We start from the raw sequence: 22,909 nt of genomic DNA, 5'->3' as shown, positions 1-22,909 counted from the left end.
CAAGGAACTTGTATTAAGCCCTAGGGCTATACAGGAACCCCAGTTGGATGCTGGGAATTCTTTAGTCCTTCAACAGCTCTGTGAGCTCATTCATATGGGCATCATGAAGATTATAATTCATCCATGTCTCCCAATCCAGTTCTACTCTTATCCATATCATCCACGAGGGTCTACCCAATGTGTGGGGGGCTGTTTTGAACTATAGCAACGAGGCTCTGTGTTGGGTGCTGAGCATACCCAGACACAAGCAGAATAGTTCCTGCCTTCAAGAAGCTTTTGTTCTACCAAGGAGAGATAACATGTTCATAGAAATAAATGTATGGAATACATATATGGAATAAATATAGAGAAGTGGGAGCAGCATTAGCACTTGGGAGGATGAGCTTCATGGGCTATGCCACCGACGCTGAGCCTTGAAGGGAGCTGGGAATTCCAAGAGATAGATGTGAGGAGGGATAGCCTGGGAGATGACCTCTGCAAAGGTATGGAGGCTGCAGATTTCAGGGAACAGCATATAGGCTAATTTAATTAGAATGTGTGTGTGTGTGTGTGTGTGTGTGTATGTGTGTGTGTGTGTGCATGTGCAGGCATGCATAGAGGAGGGTATTAATATAAATAGGTGTAGAAGGATGGGCCATTTCCAAATTACGAGATGCTTTAAATGCCCCGAATTTTGCCTTTGATTCTAGAAGTAATAAGGAACTGTTGCAGCTTCTTTTTTTTATTAATATCTTTTGTCCCTATATCATCTTTATTCCCAAATATATATTCCAAATATCCTTCTTCTCTTTCCTCCCCAGCGAGTTATTGGTTATAATAGTAACTAACATTTATATAGCACCTACTATGCACCAGACAGCTATTATCTCATTTGAACCTCACAACAATCCTGGGAGGTAGGTGCTATTATGATCCCATCTTACAGATGAGAAAACTGTGGCAGAAGTTAAATGACTTAACCAGAGTCACATAGCTAGTAGTGTCTGAGGCTGGATTTGAATTTGATCTCCCTGACTCTCTGCCCAATACTCTATTTACTGTACCACCTAGCTGCTTATTAAAAAGAATAAAAAATGAAAGAAAAAATCCATTTAACAAAACTAACCAACATATCAAACGACTCTGATGGTATATGCAATATTTCAAACATATTTTCTCATTTCTTCTGCAGGGCTAACTTCGTTCCTTATAGTTAACTAGTGTTCAGTTTCATCTTTTGTCATTTTTTTTGTTCTGTTTAGGAAGAAGGAAGGAAATAAGCACTTATTAAGTACCTTCTGTGTGCTAGCAGCTTTACAATTATTGCGTCACTTAATATTCACAATGGCCCAGGAAAGTAGGTGCTATTCTGATCCCCATTTTACAATTGAGGAAACTGAGGCAGACAGGTTAAATGACTGCCCAGGATTACAGTAACTGAGAATTACAGTGTCTGAGAACAGATTTGAACTCAGGTCTTATTCTATAACTCAGTGCTCAACCCACTGTGCCACCCTGCTACTCTGCCTATGTACACTGTACTCAGTGTGCATCGCATTGTCTTGGTTTTGCCTACTTCACTCTGCCTTAGTTCACATCTTCTTATACTCCTCTAAGTACTTCAGATTCATAATTTTCTTACGGCTAGGTAATATTCTGTGGCACCCACAATTGGCCCATTGACTAATTTACTTATCCAAGTATCTGATATATTTCCAGTTCCTTGCTACACCAGAAGTTAAAACTATATGGGTGATGTTCTGTTTGAGGGATATTGCTAGTAGTCATTAAAGTTATTTGAGCTACGGAGTGGCATGGTTAGATCTAGGCTTTAGGAATATCCATTGGGCACCTCCGTGTGGGATGCTGCATAAGCCATGTCCTTATTAGGAATTGTAAGTTCTGTAGAGACAAAACATTGTCTTGATCTCTGCAGCCCTCTTCCCCAAGGTGTTCACAGGGCACTACCCATAATCAATATAAGAAAATATTTGCTGAATGTTTATTGAATAGAATCATGGTCCCTTTGACATGGATTCACAAGGACGGCTTAGCCCATCCCTTCATTTTACAAAGGAGAAAACCAAGGCTTAGAAAGGAAAAGTCACTTGTTCAAGATCACACAGTGAGTGAAGAGCAGAGCCAGGACTCTATAGCCTAGGGCACCTGCCTCTTTGGATCGAGGAAATTTCTCACCAGCTTTGTGTTGAGAGAATTGAGACAAAGAGCTAGGGAGCTGAGCACGCTGTCTGGTCAAACAGGTTATTTCCTGAATGAATGAAAGAAGGTTGAGAGGCTTGTGCAAAGAAGGGAAGCTCTGATCCCTCCAGTATATGAAGCCCCACTACCTACATGTTTACCTTCTTAGCATAGCAACTTGGACATGCCTCTCTCCATGGTACTACTTTGGCTGGTGTCCTGAATGTAGTAAATGCTCAAGAAGTGCTTGAGCATCTTATGCTTGGTCTATGCTTGGTTATGACTCCAATTGAAACACCCACAAGCTGCCTAACCTTTTCAGGATGAATGAGATGAAACAACCTTTCTTTTTTAAAAATTTGTTTCTTTACAGCATCCTTTTTTTAAAAAAAAAATTCAGTTCCAAATTCTCTCTTTCCTTCCCCCACCTATTGAGAAAGCAAGCAATAGGACATTAATTATACGTGTGAAGTCATGTAAAACACATTTCTATAATAGCCATGAAACAGGACTCGCAAGCACGTGCAATGTTCCAGCCTCTGGGCTAAGTGATGGGGATACAAAGAGAAAAAAGTGAAAAGGGTGGTCTCTGCCATTGAAGAGCTTACACTGTGATAGCCAGGGATGGTGATTGTCAGCATGTCCTTTCCAAGAAGGGTTATTGATTTTATCACTGTTTAGGAAACAAGAGGCAGAGAGGTAGAGGGAAAGGTAGTGCAGCCATTGGCAAGACATGAAACTGGCAGGAGTGCATCGAAGGGGAATTGGTTGAGGGACTGTTTGTAGAGGGAATGAGATGATGCCGTGGAAAGAGCACTGAGCTCTTGACATGGGAAATCCAGGGCCTGAGTTCTGTCTCTTCTACTCAGTAGCTATGGGACCTAGGACAAGTTACTTGACCTCTGTAAAATGAAGAATCTGGGCTGTACTTTTCTGGTAGCATGGCATTGACATTCTTCTAGTCTCCCAGAGGTTCAAGGTTCTTGACTTCTCTGGACTCACCTCTCCTATCCAATCAGTTGCTGAACCTTGTTGTTTCTATCTCTACAACATATCTCACCTCTAACCCTTTCATTTTAGCTGGTGCCTCCACCTTTCACCTAAATTATTGCAACAACCTCCTAATTGATCTCCCTGCCTTAAGGTTGAAGAATCAGGTATGTCAATCACAAAATTTGCTTGATCCTTTGAGGCATTCTTAAATTACAGCCTTCCTATTAAGTCTCACCGTACTCCAGGTCATCCTATGAACAACTGCCTGGGGGTTTCCCAAAAGCACAAGTTTTAGCATGTCACTTCCCTGCTTAATAAACTCAAACAGCTCCCTGTTACCTGTCAGACAGGGGTTTTTCAACTTTTTTGGGTCCTGGACCTTTTGGTGAAACCTAGAGACCCCTTCTCAGAGTCATGCTTTTAATGATTAGAAAGAAATACTAAATTTCATCCAGAATTAGTGAAAATAATGATGTAGTTTTTTTCCCATCCAGGTTCACCAAAAACCTGAAAACTACCCACAGATCTCTTGAAATTCAATGAACCACAGCTTAAGAACTCTTGCTGTAGGATGCCATTCAGTAGCATTTAAAGCTTTTCATTACCTCACTCCAACTCTTCTTTCCAGTCTTAGTATATCCTACTCCCCTTCATAAACCCAACATTCCAGCCAAATGATCTTCTTACCCTTCCTCATTCATAACACTCCCATGATCTCCCATCTCTGTGCCTTTGCACTGACTATTCTTCATGCTTAGAATCCATTTCCTCCTCACCTCCATCTCATAGTATTCCTTTCCTCACTTAAGATGAAGTTTAAGTACCACCTTCTCCTTCTAGGTATCTGGAGTCCTCAAATGCTAGTTCCTTCCCTCCTAAATTATTTTGAACTTATTTGTAATTGTCTTCTTTATATATTCCTCATATATATTCTTTAGGCACTTACATCCTGTTCCTCACCACCCAAAAGAAGGTGAGCTTCATGAGTAGGAATTGTTTCATTCATTGTTGGTTGGTTGTTGTCCTTCATTCTTGAAGAGGACCAAAATGACATCACAATGATAAAGTGAAGTAAAGTGAAGTTTCAGTGTGTCTGACTGTAGCTGCTCAGGCCAATATGAGGTTGGAGTGCTATACCACAGATTGGGCAGAGATAGTCTGTGTGAACATTTTGGGTGGTTACTCCAAATTTGTGCATCCTACGTTTCTTTTGTGCTGTTTCAATTCTGTTTTGCTCATAGAGCACAGCATCTTTTCTGATGTGGGCACCTCATGCTGAGTAGTTCTGTGCTAGCGTCTCCACAATCAAATCTAAAGTTCCTGAGAGAGACCTTGAGAGTGTTGTTGTATCGCTTCTTCTGACCACCATGTGATCACCTGCCCCATCTGAGTTCTCCATAAAATAGTCTTTTTGGCAAGCATATATATCTTACATTCAAACACCATGGCCAGTGCATCAAAGTTGCTGTCTCTGAAACATAGTGTGAATGCTTGACAGTTTAGTTCGAGCAAGGACTTCAGTGTCTGGTTCCTTATCCTGCCAGGTGATCTTCAGAATCTTCCTAAGACAGTTCAAATGGAAGTGATTCAGTTTCCTGGCATGGTACTGGTAGACTGTCCGTGTTTCAGAGGCATACAACAATGAGGTCAGCACTATGGCTCTGTAGATCTTCAGTTTGGTAGTCAGTCTAATACCTCTTGTCTTCCAAACTTTTCTTTGGAGCCTCCCAAGCACTGAGCTAGCTCTGGCAATGTGTGTGTCAACCTCATTGTCAATGTGTACATCCCTGGAAAGTACACTACCAAGGTAAGTGAAATTATTCACAGCATTCAAAACTTCTCCATTTGTTATAAATGATGGTTCCACATATGGATAGTGTGGTGGTGGCTGATGGAGCACCTGTGTTTTCTTGGTGTTAATTATTAGGCCAAAATTAGCACAGTCAGCAGAGAATTGATCCATACTTTGTTGCATCTCAGCTTCAGAGGCTGCATTGAGTGCACAATCATCTGCACACAGAAAATCATGCACCAATACTCCCTCCACTTTGTTCTTGGCTTGTAGCCTTTTCAAATTGAAGAACTTACCATCAGTACAGTAGTTGACCTTGATGCTGTGTTCATCCTCATTGAAAGCATTTGTCAGCATGGCTGAAAACATCATTCTAGAAAGCATGGGAGCAAGCACACAGCCCTGTTTCACTCCATTGGTGACTGGGAAGTCACGAGAGCACTGTCCACTATCCAGAACCCAGGCAAACATGCAAAAATTCATTCATTATACTCGTATTCCCAGTGCTTATCATATGTGTGTTTGTATGTATAGTTGTTCTTCACTTGTGTCTGACTCTTTGTAACCCCTTTGGGACTTCCTTGGCAAAGATACTGGAGTGATTTGCCATTTCCTTCTCCAGCTCATTTTGCATATGAGGAAGCATATGAGGTAAAAAAGGGTTAAGTCACTTGCCCAGGGTCACATAGCTAGTAGGTATTTGAGGACAGATTTGAACTCGAGTCTTCCTGACTGCAGGCCCAGAGCTCCATCCACTGTACCACCTAGCTGCTTGATTATCATATAGTAGGTGCTCAAGAAATACTTATTGATTCATTGATTTCCATTGTTCCTTCCAATTCTAACATTTTTGCCATTCTGATTATTGAAAACTAATGCCTGAGTATTTCCTGTCCCATGAAGGGCAGGATTTGGTTTAGATAGAGCAGAGATGGCTCCTGGTTACAGATGTCAGTGCTAACAGAGCAGCTCAGAATCTATCAGGAAATCTGCTGGCCATCTTCCCCCTGACCTTCAATATGAACCCTCTAGGTTTTTCCTCCTAGGATAATTTTATTGCTTAGACCTTCTCCAGAGAGGAAATGACTTTGGAACAAGGCCAGCAGTACATGGACTTCAGGTGGTCAAGATCAGCCATAGGACTTCTTCCCCACCCCACCTACCCCCAGCAAAGGATGATGAAGATGCTGTGTTTTGCCCTGTCCTGCTCAACATCTGGGCAGAGCTGCCCTGTTACTGATGGGCAGGTTCCTGGTACACTGTATGTGAGCAGGCCTTCCCAGGAATGGGCCCCAGTTAAGCTGCCTGTGCTCTGCTCAACATGTAAGTGGCCAGAATCTTTTTGTCACTGCGTTTTGTAAATTTCATTGTAAAATAACAATCTTCCATAATGACCTGTCAACCTGAATTTAGGTTTTTATCTCCCCAAAGCAATTTCAATCTAGCTGCCTGCTTTAATCCCTTACCCAGTAGTTTGTATTCCCTGGTTGCTGGGAGATTGCAGGAGATTCTTAGGAGCTCTGTGACCTTGGACAAGTCTCTTGACCTCTCTGGGCCTCAGTTTCCTCGAGAGTATTAGATTAGATTATCTCTAAGGTGCCTCCTAGCTCTGAAATTCTCTAAAGTCCTTTCCTCTCTACCCTTCCTCCCACCATGAGAGAAGCCAAGTTTTATGACTGAATGCTTCTCAGGACTAGCCATACTGGAGAATTGCTAACTACCCTGGGGATCTCCCCATTAGGAAAATGGTACTATTTAGATGACACCAGGTAGGTGGTAGCTCCTAGGAAGCCAGCTGATCATCTGGGCCCAGTGCTACGGGACTCTGAACTCTCTCTCAGTAAAAGGTCCAGTGTGGCTTAGCTATTAATTGTTGATTGTGTGAATCACATTCCCAGGTTGGGGCTCTTCCTAGTCACTCAACAGTTGGCATCACTCACTATAATTATTTCTTCTGTTGTGGTTTGAGTGTTTTTATGTCTCCCCTGAAAGCCAGGCCTTTTATCATCCCTAGCAGCTCTGCCTCCGTCAGCACACCCCGTATTTCTTACTTGACAACAGCCTCGTATGGAAATTATTGATGTAGTAAATTAATGTATGAAACGATTTTGAAAATTCCAGATCAGGTGGCACTCAGAGACCAGGTTTATCCTGATTTATGCAGGAAACAGCTTTCCTGCTGGCCATGGGATTTACTGGGGCTGAAGCTGACATTTTGGTAGGTAAAAATAGACATAGCCCATGTCCTAGCTCTGAGTAATTCTTTGGAACTATTTCCTCCTCTGAGAAGATGCTCAGCAGAGAGTCAGGGATCCTCTCTTGTGAGTAGTCAGTGAATTAGCCCCACTTTCCTCTCTTCCCTAAGCAGCTCAGCAGACTGCCTACCACCCAGTTTCTCTTCTCTTGGGCAGCTAGGTGCCAACATGGATGGAGTGTTGGATTTGGAGTCAAGAATACCTGAAGTCACATCTTATCTCAGACATTTCTCAGCTATGTGACCCTCAGTCACTTGACTTCTCTCAGCCTCAGTTTCCCATCTGTATAGTGGGGACAATATTTCCCTCACAGTGTTGTTGTGAGGAGCTAATGAAATAACCTGTAAAGCAGTCACAAACTTTATAGCTGCTAGCTATAATTATTACTATTGAAGAGTTTTGAATCAGAAAGAATTTAGGGCAAGGTCTGACTCTTTTCCTGGGGCCAGTCTGGCAGAGAATCAGAGTGTCCTGAGGCATGGCCATCTGCTTTCCTTCCTTAATGTATGCAAAGGTTGCCATTCCTCATCAGATCGTGTACCATAAATAGGAGTCTGCCTTCAGAGGCAGAAGGGACCTGAAGTATCTTGTCCAACATGTTCAACCCCCACAACCTTGTCCATTTTACAGATGGGAAAACTGATGCCTAGAGAGATGTTACTTGTTAAGGTCACGCAGTGATCCATCCATCCATCCATCTATTGCTAAAACACTTAGTGTTTGTTGTGTTCAGTACCTTGTGCTAAGAAAAGAAAGATCACAAGACTTTGAAAGACTTTGAGAATCAGAAGGGATATGTAGTCCAAACCACACCTGAAAGGAATCTCAACTATAATGTAAGAGACAAGTGCTCGTCTGCCTCTTTGAAGACCATTTTTGGTGGAGAGGAGTCCACCCTCTCTCAGGCAGCTCTTTCCACTCTTGGGCAACTCTAATCATTAGGAAATTTTTCTGACATCAACTGGTTTTGCTTTCTTTGTATGCCCAGTGCTGATCACAATACTTGGCCCATTGTAAGCACTTGATATCTGCTTGCTGACTTCTTGACTTGAAGCCTAAGTTGGCTTATCTGCAGATTCCTCCACCATTACTCCTGTTCTGCCCTCTGGCGTCAAACAGAACAAGTCTAATCTCTTCTCTATGTCCTTGGAGACAATTGTAGTGCCCCTTCTTCCCCCCAACCCAACCCAGCTTCTCTTCTGTAGGGTTAATCTTCCTCTGAAGGAATTTTATATATTAAAATTTCATGTGTCATATAGTATATGTTAGATACACATTTAATCTGCTATTTATCAACTTTTAATATTTTCTTATTATATAATGTTTAATATTGAATTCTAGTGCCCTCTTTCTGTTGATTATTTCCAGTGTATCTTGTGTATATCTTGTTTGTACATAGCTGGTTGTCTCTCAACTTGGATAGTAAGATCCTTGAGGGCAGGGACTGTCTTTTGTCCTTTGTATCTGCAGGGATTAACACAGTGCCTGGCACTTAGTAATGTGCTTAATGGAAGGACAAATGCATAAATCATCCTGAGACAAGAGAGACCAAGAAGTCCGAATGAAAGGCCCTGGTGGGTTTGGAGAAGAGGCAGAAGCAATGATGTTCTTTTGGGAGAATGGAGGAAAGGGGTAGCCCAGCACTCTTCTTTGCCACTCTGTGGTTTATGTCCAATTCAGGTGGGACCTGAGCAGGCCTGGGTTTTCTGATGATAAGGTTCCAGGTGGAAAGGGAGAAGTGTAGGAAGCTTAGCAGAGGGCCAAGATTTGAGTGAGCTCTGCCCAGAAAGGCTGAACTTGGCTTTGGGGAAGAGCTGCTTTCTGTCCTTCCTCTTGTACAGAAGAAACTGAAACTGATGATAATGACCAAGGTCCTGAAAATTCCAGAGCTCTCTGATTGGTTGAAGCTTATGGAGCATAGATTTTTCCTATGAATTCCCAGAAGCTAGGCAGGGATGGGAAACCTGCTGCCTCAGGGACACATGTCCCTCTAGGTCCTCAAGTGCTGCCCTTTGACAGAATCCAAACTACATAGAACAAATCCCATCTTATGGAAAGCATAGAAATGAACAGAGTTGTCTTTGCATGGTTGGGGCAGGGAAGAGGAAAGGAGAAGGAAGCAGGGAACCTACCTTTTTATTGAATTAATGAATGAATAAATGAATAAAGCATTTATTAAATGGTTACTATGCGCTGGAAAACAGTCTCACATCTCAAGGAGCTCCCACTCTAATGGAAGAGATAATACAATTCAGATTGAAAGGTCCCATGATCCATAGAGGGCAGCAGCAAAGCAGATGGTGATGCTTCTTTTTTAATTTTTAAAATTTTTAATTTTCACTGACAAAATGATATCCATTTTTGATGTTGAACCATTTGAAAGTGCCAAGGACTTTGGTGGCAAGAACTTTCTTCTCTGGGTCTTCAGTTAACTGTGCCTATAACCCCTGCAGGAACAGTTATTCTATGAAGCCTCTTTTACTTTAATTAATATTTTGTTGCTGCTTTTTGTTTTTATATCATAGTCATTTCTAATCTACCACTTCAACATCAACCTTTTGTTAAGCAAAACTAAATAAAGAGCACTGGTGTTGGAGACTAAGGAGTTGGGTTCAAATCCTGCCTTTGGCTTTTACTTCTTGTGTGATCTTGGACAAATCACTCAAGTTCCTTGGGCTTCATTTCCCTCATCTGTTCGGACTAGGTAGCCTCTGAGATCTCTTTCAGCTCTTGATTTAGCAATTTATTTAGGGATACATTTGACAATATGTTCAGCATTATGCCACCATATTCCTTTACCCTCTTTCAAGGAAAGGAGAACATATCGTTTCCTCATCTCTTCTCTCATAAAACCGGGTCGTCATAATTTAAGAGTGCCTGGCTTTGTTTTAGTGGGGTTTTTTATTTTCATTTTTGTAGTTAATATGTATGTTGTTTTCCTGGTTTTGTTTTCTTTCCTCTACATTAGTTCCTACGAGTCCATGAAGGTTCCTTTGTATCCTCAAGGTTAAAATAATAGTTTCAGTGTTATTGTTACCTCTTTTGTGGCTTCATAGAAGATATAGGATGTCTGCCATTTTTCATGTTCCAAGGCAGCATTGACTTAGATATCATCCCAGTATCTTCTATTTAGTTGTTTAGTCATTTTCGGTCATGTTCAACTCTGCATAATCCTATCTGGGGTTTTCTTGGCAAAGATACTGGAGTGGTTTGCCATTTCCTTGTCCAGTTCATTTTATAGAGGAGGAAACTGAAGCAGACAGGGTTAAGTGACTTGCCCAGGGTCACACTAGTAAGCTAGTCACTAACTAGTAAGTGTCTGAGGCTGGATTTGAACTCAGGAAGATGAGTCTTCCTGACTCCAGGCCTGGTGCTCTGTACCAACTAGCTGATGAAACCACCATTCCTTAAATTCCCTCCTTTCAAGGCCTAGACAGGGTCATCTCTGCTTTCCCTTGCCCTTAGTAAATCCACAGCATTTATTAGGTTCCATAACAATGGTGGCTTACCCCTCCCAGCACTTTGTGCTTCTCCTTTGCACTTATCAAATTCTCTATTGTGTCACAATTCAAAGGCTCCTAGATTTGTAGCTAGATTCTAGATTTAGAAAAGAACCCGTTCCTTTTGGACAGGTCTTGTCCCATACTGGGATTGTAAAGTCTATGAGAGCAGGGCCTGCAAATTATCTATTTTTTGTATCCCCAGTAACCAGCATAGGATTGTACACTTAGCAGATGCTTAACAAATATTTCTTGAATTGAACTGGTACATCATAGGAGGTAAGGCTGTTAACTCTAAGGATTTTTTTTTAAATCTTTGATAGGAAGTTATATTTAGCATCAGTCGGGAAATTAAGAATCACAGACACTGGGCAGCGTTTAGGCAGCGGCGACCTTTGGCTGGATTCATGGCTCAGCAATAGAATGGGAGGCTAAAACAGAACTGATTAGCAGGTAGTGACAATCCAAGATGAGACTGCTAGATGCCCTCTTTAAATTCAAGTCAGATGGCTTAATGGATATTCCAGGGTTCTGAAGGAATGGGCAGTTGTGACGGTTGTGCTGCTGTTAACAATCTCTGCAAAGACTGGGAGAGCTGCTAGAGGACTGGAGGTGGATGAATGTTGTCCTGAGTTTCCTAATGGAAAATTGGTGAATTCAGAAGAAAAAGGAAAATGTGTTGGAACTAGATTCCTGTCCACATTCTAAAACATATATATTATCAAAATGATGATTCTTGAAAACTTAGAAGAGAAAGGGCCAATCACCAAAGATCATGATCACTGTGGTCCTCATGGGTGCATGAAGTCAGACTAATCTACTTACCTTTCTTTTTCCGTTTATTCATTCATTTGTTCATTCACTCATTTGTTTGTTTAATGAGAGTACCAGACTGGTAAATCAAGGAGATGCCACATAGTGTATATGGATTTCAGCAAGGTATTTGGTAGGATCTCTCATGTTAACCTTGTGTCACGTGGTCTAGGAGATAAAAGAATCTGGTGGGTTCAGCGAGGTGGTGTGAGCACTGGACTTGGGGTCAGAAAGGCCTGATAGAACAGTTACATGCTGGACTCTGGGTTCATCAGGATTCATGCCTGCTTCTTGGTTTCAGGGATGGCTCAAGCTCTGAACATCTTAAGAGTGACAGGCACAACCCCTTTGGAAATTGAAGGAAGAAAGAAGCTGGTTTCCATCGGGGACTTCCCGCCCTTGAGAGGTGCCTGTCATAAGGTGTGAGCACGTCATGCACAGACTGTGGTAAGTAGGATGCTTTTTCTCCTTCTGTACTTTGGGCTATTTTTGTACACTTCTGTCACACCGTCAGTGCTGGTGTGATAAATTTTTTTTTAAGTGTGAGGTTTTCAGCAGCCAGAATTAGAGCAGGCTCTGAGTGCATCCTAGAATACTTGAGAGTTGGACAGAGGAGACTTTGTGTTCTACCAAGGCTAGCATATGATGCCTTAGAGTCTATGGCTTGGGAGAGCTTAGATGAAATTTTTATAAATTAACATGTCACATGCTAATAACAGTTCATATTTCTCTGCTTTATTATTTATAAGAATAACTTTTTGTAAATAATTATTTACAAGAATATTTCATAGGATAGAGGTCTCATAGCATAGTGGATAGTGTCCCAGGCTTGGAGTCAGCAAGAACTGAGTTCAAATTCTGACTCTGAAGCTTAATAGCCTAGGCAAGTAACTTAAGCCCATAGAGACACATAGGACTTACATATTCAGTTATGGACGGGTTGTGATCTGCCTCAATGGAAGTCATAGGTCCTTCCTGTGACATTCTATCTTGCGTCTCTATGCCTCTGCTTTGCCATGCCTAGAATGAACTTCCTCTTCACTTCACAGTCCTTTATATAGCTTTCATGTGATTATAGATTTAAAGCTGAAATAGACCTTAGAGGTCTATCTAGTCTAATTGCTACATTTTTAAGATGTGGAAACTGAGGCCCAGAAAGGTTAGGTGCTTTACTCAAGGTTGTACAGGTAGCAGATTATAGAAGCAGAATTTGAACTCAGATCCTCTGATTCTAAGTCTATTTTTTTTTCCCACTATGTAATCTCTGCCTCTTAGAACCCATCATTTTCTTTGCAGCTCAGCTTCAGCACCCCTCCCAGGGGCCAGGGGCCTTTCCCCAGAATTACCTCATCTTATTTTGTATATAACTTTGTATATGTAAAATATACATGTACCTTTGCTTGTGTCTTCTATGTACGTATATACATGTTGTGTCGCCTGATAGAATAAGCTCCCTGATGTCAGGGACTGTTAAACTTTTTCTTTTGTATCCCCGGTGGCTACTACGGTGGCTGGCATGAAATAGATGCAAATAAATGCTTATGGATTGGTCTTTGCTGGTCCTTTCCAATAGCCCAGTGACATATAGTACAAGCCAGTGAGTGCTATGTGAGGACTTTGGACTCCTTCATCCTCAGGGTCCCCTCCAGTTCTGACATTCTGTCATCCTGTGATTGGTCTAAGAAGTGAGCTCCTAGGCAGAGGAGCAGGAGTTGGGGCAGAGAATAGAAGTTTTGTATCTTCCCATTGCTTTGTTCAGGGCTGAAATCATGCATGAAGGATTACAGTTTAGACTGCCTGGGATTATCAGTGCATTCTGCTGAAAAGGCAGCGTTGGGTCAGGGCCTTGACGTTTCGCCTGTTTTAGGTAACGCTGGACGTGATAGAAAACCTAAGCAGCTCGTTTCTCTGCTCTGGCCTCCAATCCCAGAGGCAGGAAGATTAATCTCCACACTGTCAATCTCGGCAGCTGCAGCCCACACCAAGACAGGCCTGCAGTGTACCGAATGCTAACTGAGATGAGGTTCCAGCCTATGCTTGACTCATTATGGATGGCAGTGAGCAGCCCTGCGCTATTCGGGCCATCTCCTCTCCTTGTTGGGCATTTCGAGGTCACTTCCCTTTTCTCCTTCATGGTGCCTGATGCTGCCTCCTGGGAGTGTGCCTTAGCACCCTGTCTCCACCTCCCTGCATGCAGGAGTGCATGCTAAATACCCTCCAGGACTCCTTAAACAGAAGGAGCCATTCAGAAGTACAATGTGGTCCCAATACACAGTGGAGCCTTCTTGGCCCCAGAGTTTCCAGGTCAGACTAGGGGCTTTCCAAAGCCAGTCCTCCAGAGGAGAAACTAACATTGGCATTCCAGGCTCACTCTCTGCAATTGTTTTGTGATCCAGGAAGAGCCCTGCCCCCTCCCAGCATCCCACTTGTGTTATTTCTGAGCTGCTGTCTGAAGCTTTGGGCTAGGGAGCTGCTAGAAACCTTCAGAGGTCTTACTGGGGTCTCCTGATGTTGAGCTATGTCTTCCTGTGAAACACAGAGGGTGGGAGAGGTGACAAGGTCTAGTGGATAGAAAGATATACTCAGGGGCAGGAGTATCTGGGTTCGATTGCCTTCTGACATATGTAGATTCTGTGACCTTGTTGTTGAGTCATGTCTGACTCTCTTCGACCCTATTTTTCTTGGTTTTCTTGGCAGAGATACGAGAGTGATTTGCCATTTCCTTGTCTAGCTCATTTTACAGATGAGGAAACTGAGGCAAACAGGGTTAAGTGACTTTGCCCATGATCACCCTACTAGGAAGTATCTGAGGCCAGATCTGAACTCAGATCTTCCTGAATCCAGGCCCGGCACTCTATCCACTAGCTGCCTCTATGATTTTAGGGAAATCATTTTACTTCTGAGTAGGGAAGATGACTTTCCAAGTCCTTTAAAGGCACAGTATAGTATAGTGGAAAGGATCTTGGCTGTGGAATTAGGGAACCTGGATTGAAATCCTACCTCTGACAATTTTCTACCTGTTGAACCATGGTCAAGATACTTAGTGACTCAAGACTGGTTTCTCCAACTACAAAAGCAAGGCATTGGATTCCATGACCTCTCAGGTCTCTTTCCATTTCAGATCTATGCTGCTGGGACTTACAATGAGTTATCGAAGAGCTGCTGGTCTCTACCAGTAGAATGAGTTTCCCATTGGAGAAGTTCTCTAAATGAGCCAATGAAATTCAGGCAGAGAAAGAAGAAACACAGCACTAAGTCCCCACAGAATTGCAGAATGTCAGAACTGGAAAGGATCTTAGAGTCATGTAACTTAACTGATTCATTTTACAGAGGAGAAAACTAGGGATTCCAAAAAGTGCAGCATCCTGCCCAAAGCCCACAGCAAGGTAGAGGCAGAATGAAGGCCTGAACCTTAATCACTTCTCTTTTCACTTTGCATCTAAAAAGGGAGTAAACAGATATCATGCTGCTTATATAGTGCTGTGAGTCTATATATAAGGGACCTTAGAGGTTCATGGTTTTATTCTGACTTTTCCCCCTCCCACACCTGTTTGACTCTTAGCTTGGACTTTAAGGACTTGTAGCATCACACCTGCACTCTCCCTCTCGCTGGGTTTGATGGATGGTAAGACATCTCTGCCAAAGGCATTTTGGCATTTTCTTTTCCATGGTCAGCCGTTTAAATCAGTGATGTGATTCCTATCACCCTAGGAACCCTCATCCCCTTTGCCATCAGCTGTTCTCTCCTTGCTAATCCCTGGGTTGTCCTAGCTGTCTCCTCTCTCTGCTCCTTGCCTTTTACTTCATATAAAACAAATGAACGAACATTTCATCGATACCTTTTGTCTTTATGTCACAGTCATTCTGAACCTTCCCTTTGGCTTGAATCCTCCTGATGAAAAATAAAAACAACTAAGCAAAAATATCAGATAAAGAAAGCTCCTCTGATGACTGAATACAGTATTCTGTCCTGTTCCATTCCTACCTTCTCCCTCTGGGATCTGGAGCAAAGGGAGAAAGAAGTCTTGAAAATTCTTAAGACAAAGAAAAACAGTTCTGAGGAGGAAGGCGTGAGGGAGTTATCTGTAGAGATTGATGTGGGTTCTCTGGAAGCTCAGCAGCCAGCTAAGATTTTTAGGAGCGCTGTATTAAGGGAGGATGAATGCTGAAGGGTGGCATAGTCCCGTCACAACTGTGCCAAGAATGCAAAGTTCAGAATATCACAAGATTGGCAAGGAAAGTTCAAGACAAATAGAGAATTATACAATCAGAGAATCCATCTGCATTCTGCCCTGAATCTTCTCTCTCTTCTCAACATCAACTCTTCCCCTTCAGATTAATGATATGCCTGAGTTTCTCTTTATGTTTAACTTGGCTTCCCCTTGTTTTACTCACCCCCTTTAGCTGCCATCTTATTTCTCATTTCCTTTCCGCAGTCAACTGTCCGCAGCTATCTCTGCTTCATCATCACGTACTTATCCATACTCACTCAATGCATCTTCATCACCCTGTAGTCTGAGTTCCATGTCTACCTGCTCCATTGAAATCATCCTTTCTAAGCTTGTAACAGCCTCATTATCTAATTCCCATTGTCCAATCATCTGGTCTCCTTAGTCCTCACAGTTCTTGCTCTCTCTGCTGCATTTACTATGGTCGACCATCCTTTTCTTACAATTTCCTCTTCTCCCAAGGATTTCTACCTCTCCAAACTGAGGCCTGAGTGCTTCAGTGACAGGTTTGCTCCTGAAGCAGCCTGACTGGCCTTCCCCAGCCTGAGACAGACAGGAATCCTCTCCTTTCAGATTGCTGTGGAATCAGCAGCAGAGGCTCAGCCTTGAGACCATTCCTCACTTCAGAGGCTGTGACAGGTGGAAAAAAAGAAAGGAAGGAAGGAAGGAAGGAAGAAAAAAAAGTTTTCTGATTTCTTCCCTTCCTCCCCCTTTTCCCTCTCCCATCGCCTCAGCTGATAAAGCTTAAACGGAAGCCTAGATTTCACTATTTCATGCAACTAATCACTGCCCATTTCTCAGAAGGCTAATGGAAAGCCTCCTTAATCTGTTTGTAAAATGAGCTTCTAAGAGACAAACAGAAGGAACTTTGAAGTTAAGTCTTCCAGGTTACCCAGAGACATCTAGAAAGGCAGCCCTCATGCTTTCTGCTCTGCGCAGTCTTTAAAGAAACAAGATGACCCAGGAAGGATTATATGTTCTAAATGTGTGTAAAAAGGCAATTAGGGGAAAGCAAAGTCTCTGCAACCAGAGTTATAGATCTAGGGTGTTAGTGCCAGAAGAGACCCTTGGGAAGAACTCTGGCCCTCCCTCCAGGAACCACCATTATCACAGACAGAGATTGTCAAGGTCAGAAGGGAGTTTTGAGATCACCTCACCCTGACAATCTCAGTCAGTCTATGATACTGAAGAGGCTAACCCCTTCCTAATGATTTATTTTCTCTTTATAACAGATAAATTTTGCTTTGATACATTCTACAAAATCCCACACATTTACAGTTAAATCCCTTATGTGGTCACAATTTCTGAAAGACAAGTAAAAAATGAATGAAAGAGAGATAGTGACTGATAGCACTCCTCTGCCTCTGAGGATCCTTGGCCTCCTCCAAGGCCCAGGGAAGGGGTCAGCTCCTATACGAACTGTTCCTGAGTTACTATTATTCTCTCCCCTCAGATGGGCAGCTAGTTGGTGTGGTAGATAGAGTTCCTGGCCTGGAGTCAGGAAGACTTTATTTTGAGTTCAAATCTGGCCTCAGATATTTATTAGCAGTGTGACCCTGGACAAGTCATTTAACCCAGCTTGCCTCAGTTTCCTCATCTGTAAAATGAAGAATCATTCCAATATCTCTGCCAAGAAAACCCCAAAACAAGGTGACAAAGAGTCAAGCAAAGACTGATTTGTTGTTGTTTTTTCTTTTGGTTCTGTCTTTGTATTGCCTAGCACATTGTAGGGCCCAATACATGCTTGGTGGATATGATGCAACTTCATGCTTCAGTAGTTTTTCTGTTTGTTAAATAAAAGAAAGGCCGAAGAATGCTTTAGAAATCAGCGTAAGCATTGTCCAATGTGTGGTTCTGAGTTTTGGTGCTGTTTGAAGTAGTATTCATGCACCTAGTTAGAGTGACTGTCTATACTATTTTTTTGGTTCTGCCTCGTTCACTTTGCAACACTTTGGGTCATGGGATCAGAGATTTGGAGCCATGCAGGACCTCATCATCAAGGTCATCTCCCTCCCCCCACCTTGTTTGTTTATTTGTTTGATGAAGAAACTGAAGCCCAGAGAAATGTGTTTTGTGCAAGGTCATATAGATAGTAAGAATCACAAGTGACCAAGAATCTGTGGCCATCAGGTGGAATCCTGGACTTGGAATCAATAAGAACAGCCAGCGTTTATATAGTGGTTTTAAAAGTTTGCAAAGCAATTTACAAATATTATCTCATTTGATCCATAGCAACCGTGGCAGTTACTATTAATTCACATTTTATAGATGAGGAAACTGAGATAGATGGAAGTTAAGTGACTTGTCCCTACCTGACCAGTCTGCCTCAGTTTCCTCAACCATAAAATAGGAATAATAATAGCACCTACCTCCCAGGGTTGATATAAGGATCCAATAATATTTGTAAACCTCAAACAATTACATTACTATTTTTAAAAAATGACTTGCCTAGGGTCACATATCCAGTAAGTATCAGAGGCCAGGTTTGAATCCAGGTCTTCCTGACTCCTGGTCTAGCATTTTCTCTTGGTGCCACCTGTCTCTACAAGAAGACTTGAGTTCAAATCCTGCCTCAGATACTTACCAGCTACATGATCCTGGGCAAGTCATGAACCATTCTGGGCTTCAGTTTCCCCATCTGTAACACGAAAGTGTTGGACTTGTTGGCTTCTGAGGTCTCCTGCAGCTTCTGAATCTTTGATCACATGTACCAGGTCTTCTGATCACTGTACCACACTGTCCCAATTTTTCCTTCATGTCTTCCTGAACCTCTTTGAATTTTTCATCGTTATCCTTTGCAGCATTGTAAGAGACTTGCAGATACCACAACATGTTCGGCCAATGTTGGCTCCAATCACAGGGAGCATAATTTATTTCCAGCTTTTCACTAGTATATAAATCATGCTGTCAGTACCTCATTGGGTTCTGTCATTTCTAAGGGTCCTGTCAGTTCTAAATCCCATGAACCTCGAGTTCCATCATGCAGGTGGCAATAGGGTTTGTTTTAGACTCTGTCTCTTCTGGTCAGAGATCTGATGGGGATTTGGGATTAGTTTGGAAAGTATGAAACCTGACTGAGGCTTCACTGGGAAGAGAGAGAGAGAGAGAAGGAAAGTTAAATATAGAAAAAGAAATCTCCTCATAGAAAACACTGACTTAGAAGATGGGTGCCTCTACCCTGTCTGCATCCAACAATAAAAGCAATTTCTGGGTAATATCCCATTTTCATTTCTAAAGGTTGGAAAGTTTAGAAGCACAATTTATGGGATGAATAACTTTGGGAGGGTCCAAGCAGCATGCATCTAGGACGAGGCTTTGCAAACTGGGACCCTGGGCTTCAAAGGTATGTGGCCCTGGACTGGGACCACACAGGTTTCCTGTGAATGTGCAGGTAAGTCCTGAATCACAGCTGCTCTTGATGGTCTTTCAGAAATGAAGGCCTAGAGTCACAGAATTAATTAGCACAGCTGGAAAGGACCTTGGAGGTTATCCTGTAATGATGCCTCCAGCCCTTTCAGTCTTGCGATTCTCCAGATGAAACCCTCTCTCAAGAGATCTGTCATGTAGCTAGATGGGGGTTTTCCAGGGCTCCCTTATCCAAGACAATGGGCTCTCCTGTAACTGTCTTAAAAGTGCCACCAAACAGTGAGCCCTGCTCTGGGCCCTTATGCTATGCTTATGCATCATGCCAATCTTTGGCCTTATAGAAGCTTACCCAGTAATCAAGAATACCCCATTAATCTTCTCTTCCAAGCAGATCTCTATCCCAGGTTGAATCAGGATCAGTCTCACAATCAAATGTCCTTTTCCCCAGCACCCAAGCAAGTGCCACCTGCCCATATCATTGTCTTCCATGAGTGTAGATGCTTAGCATAGCTCCCACTCAGTTTACCACCATCAACCCCATGGTCCCTTTGGGGTCAGCTGATGGGGTTGTTCAGATTATCCAGAATGATTATATAAGAGATAAAGGCAGAGCCAAGCATTTTCCTGGCATTCTCATGGTTTGAGGGAGGAGTCAATTTTACCTTGTCCTGTCCTTGCCAGAGCTTCCCACAAATAGCTGTGCCTGAGGCAGAAGGGATAGTGAGACTAGGCTATAAATGATTTTTATGTAGGGGACTTGTGTTAGCACACTCTTTCTTGCATCACTCTTATTAACATTAATGGGAGCTCTCCATGCACATTATGTGGAAGCAACAGATCATATCTCTTAATTGACTCCTTCACTACCCTGACATATCCTTAGTCCATGAAGCAATAGGGGCACATTACATCCATTAGCGCTCTGTCTGTTGCTGTGACTGCTTCGGCCCCTGGAAAAGCTGGAGCTGGAGCTTTACAGACCTCTCTTATGTGTCCCTTCAGGACCCCCCCATTAACACATTGAGGCATTCACATCTCTCACTGACCCAGAGGAGCTCTGTGGAGTGTCACTGTGGGTCAGGTCATGGAGCATGGCAGCTATCAGCAATGATGGGTGATCTGTGTGGGATAAATAGGCCAGTGCGTGATCAGCTCCCAGGAAGGGACCTCACCAGGCAGAGGCGCAAATGAGATATGAATGATGCACGTGCCATGACCAGAAATCTTTTTTAAATTGAGAAATCATATGTAGTTTGATTTAGTGAGCATTAGATCTGCATGATTAGGATGAGATGATCCTGGCCTTTCTAAGATAGCCCAAGTGGGAACTCTTTTTGTGAACATATCTATTCCTTAACCAGAGATGACTCTGAACTTAAAAAAAAAAGATAATTCTAATTTAGTACAATAGTTTTCCTTTGTAATCCTATGTATTTCATTTTATGCATTTAAAAACATTATTCTAAGAAGAGGTCCATAGGCTTCACCAGACATGTCAATTCTTCTGTGACTTCAGTCTTAGAAAATTGCCCAGAATACTGAGAGGTTGGGCAGCTGGGTTGCACAGTGGACAGAGCACCAGGCCTGCATTTAGGAAGACTCATTGGCCTGAGTTCAAATCCCACCTCAGACACTTAACTAGCTGTGTGACCTTGGGCAAGTCCCTTAACCCTGTTGCCTTAGTTACTCATCTGTAAAATGAGATGGAGAAGGAAATGGCAAATTACTCTAGTATTTTTGCCAAGAAAACCCCACATGGAGTCTTGAAGAGTTGGACAAAATTGAAAAACAATTCAACAATGACACAGAGAGACTAAATGATTTGGACAGAGTCACATATTTAATAGGAGTCAGAGACAGTACCTGAACTCAGGTCTTCTGGACTCTGAGGCTGGCCAGCAACCTGTCTGTCATCCCACACTGCCTTTTGTCTTTCCAGATTGAAAGAATAACCGCCACATCACCAAGTCCTCTGCTGGGGGCTAGGGGGCACAGACATACAGTAGACGTTGCACATGATCTTGCTCCTAGAAAACAAATAATTCTCTTTCAAGAGAAGTGGGGAGTGTGAATGTGACATTCAGCATATGCTGTCAAATGAGGTGACTCTGTTAGGTTAAATGCTACATCTTACATAGACAGTATAGAGACTGTGTAAACAGTATTGTGCATTGAAGGATCTGAGTTCTAGTTCTAACTCTGATACTGTTTTATCTGTGTGCTTTTGAATAACTTACATAAATAATAGCCACAACAAATGTGGATGAAGCACCTACTGTGTGCAGAGTTGTGTGCTTTATGCCAGGAACGATGCAAAGTTTATGTTGGACTGTCCTCAAGGAACCGGAGGAGAGAAAATATAAATCCACTAATTTAACCAGCTCCATGAAGCCTTTTCTGGTCCTCCCAAGCACTCCTATCCTCCTTTCCCAGTTATTTTATTTAATTTTTTATTTATTCATATCTACTTGTTTATCTGTTGAATATTCCCATTGGAATATAAACTCTTTGAGAATAAGGATTTTTTCATTGTCTGTCTTTGTATCTCCAGAATCTATTATCCTGGAACATAATAGATGCTTCATAAATGCTTGTTGATCAATATTAAGTGCCAATGCCTATTGGGGTCTTTTGTCTAAGGCAGGGGCAGGGAACCTGTGGCCTCAAGGCTACATATGACCTTCTGGTTGAGTCCAAGTTTTACAGAACAAATCCTTTTATGAAAGGGATTTGTTCTGTGAAGTTTGGGTTCAGTCAAAGAGCCACATTTGAGGACCTAGAGGGCCGCATGTGACCTTGAGGCTGCAGGTTCCCCACCCCTGGCTCAGGACAAGTGAACAGTTAAACTAATTTATTCCAGGCATAAGCATAGGCTACTTAAACTATAGCTTGAGGCTACTAAAGATATCTAGAAATTATGAGCTTGTAAATCTTGAAAACCTTTAAGGTCTTAGTATTAAACTCAATACTGGTTTAAAGCTTGCAGAAAGTAGAAAAACAAAGTGTTTTCTGATGTTCAAATGGAGAAATGATTTGAGGCATGGGGGCAGGAAGGAGGGAGGGAGGAATGAAGGATGATTTTGTGGAAGAAGTGGGATTTAAGTTGTTTTAAATAATGCTAAGAAATTCAAAACTTTGATGGCAGTGTAGAGTGTGCCCATGAGGCTAGAGAATCAGCATGACAGCCAGTGGTAGAGGGTCCTGAATGCCAGGTAAAGGAATTGGGACTTGGGAAGTACTATTCAAGATTTTTATGGATAGGAGTCAGGTGATGAGACATTTAGGTAAGAAACATTAGTCGTGTAGCAGTATGAGTGATAGATTGGAAGGGGAGGAGAAAAGAGAGAAAGGAGAAACTATTAGGAGACTATCGTATGAGTCCCAGAAATTAATGAGACCCTATGATAGAGAGACAATAGAATCTTATCTCTGCTTCTATCCTCTCTCTCTCTCTCTCTCTGTCTCTCTGTCTCTGTCTCTGTCTCTCTTTGTCTCTCTCTGTATCTGGTTGATCCTAGAAGTAATGGAGAGCTACTGAAGTTTATTGAAAAGGAGGAGGAAATGATTAAAACTATGCTTTAGGAAAATTTCTTTTGCAGTTATGTGGAAGGTGGATTGGAGTTAGGAGAGATGAATCAGGGAGACTCATTTGGAGATGATTGCAATGGTCCAGGTGGAAGGTGGTGGTTTTGTGAGTGGGAGGATTAGGTGAGAAGCAGGAGAAGTGGTGGAGGTAGAAATTACAAGATATGGCCAGGTGAATGGGCATGTGAGGTGAGGGAG

General features: G+C 42.4%; 1 protein-coding gene across 1 annotated transcript in view; it reads left to right on the top strand.

Annotated features, from left to right (window-relative positions):
* The window catches only part of RASGEF1C (RasGEF domain family member 1C), a 191,846-nt gene that overhangs the window by 43,557 nt on the left and 125,380 nt on the right, over positions 1–22,909 (top strand). Inside the window, exon 2 of the mRNA XM_072631217.1 lies at positions 11,833–11,978. The gene's annotated coding sequence lies outside the window, so the exon portion shown is untranslated. The remainder of the gene's footprint in view (positions 1–11,832; positions 11,979–22,909) is intronic.

The sequence above is a fragment of the Notamacropus eugenii genome, chromosome 1 (assembly GCF_028372415.1).
Source record: "Notamacropus eugenii isolate mMacEug1 chromosome 1, mMacEug1.pri_v2, whole genome shotgun sequence".
Classification (NCBI taxonomy): domain Eukaryota; kingdom Metazoa; phylum Chordata; class Mammalia; order Diprotodontia; family Macropodidae; genus Notamacropus; species Notamacropus eugenii.
The sequence above is the reverse complement of the archived record's forward strand: the minus strand, read 5'-3'. Positions and strand labels throughout refer to the sequence as shown.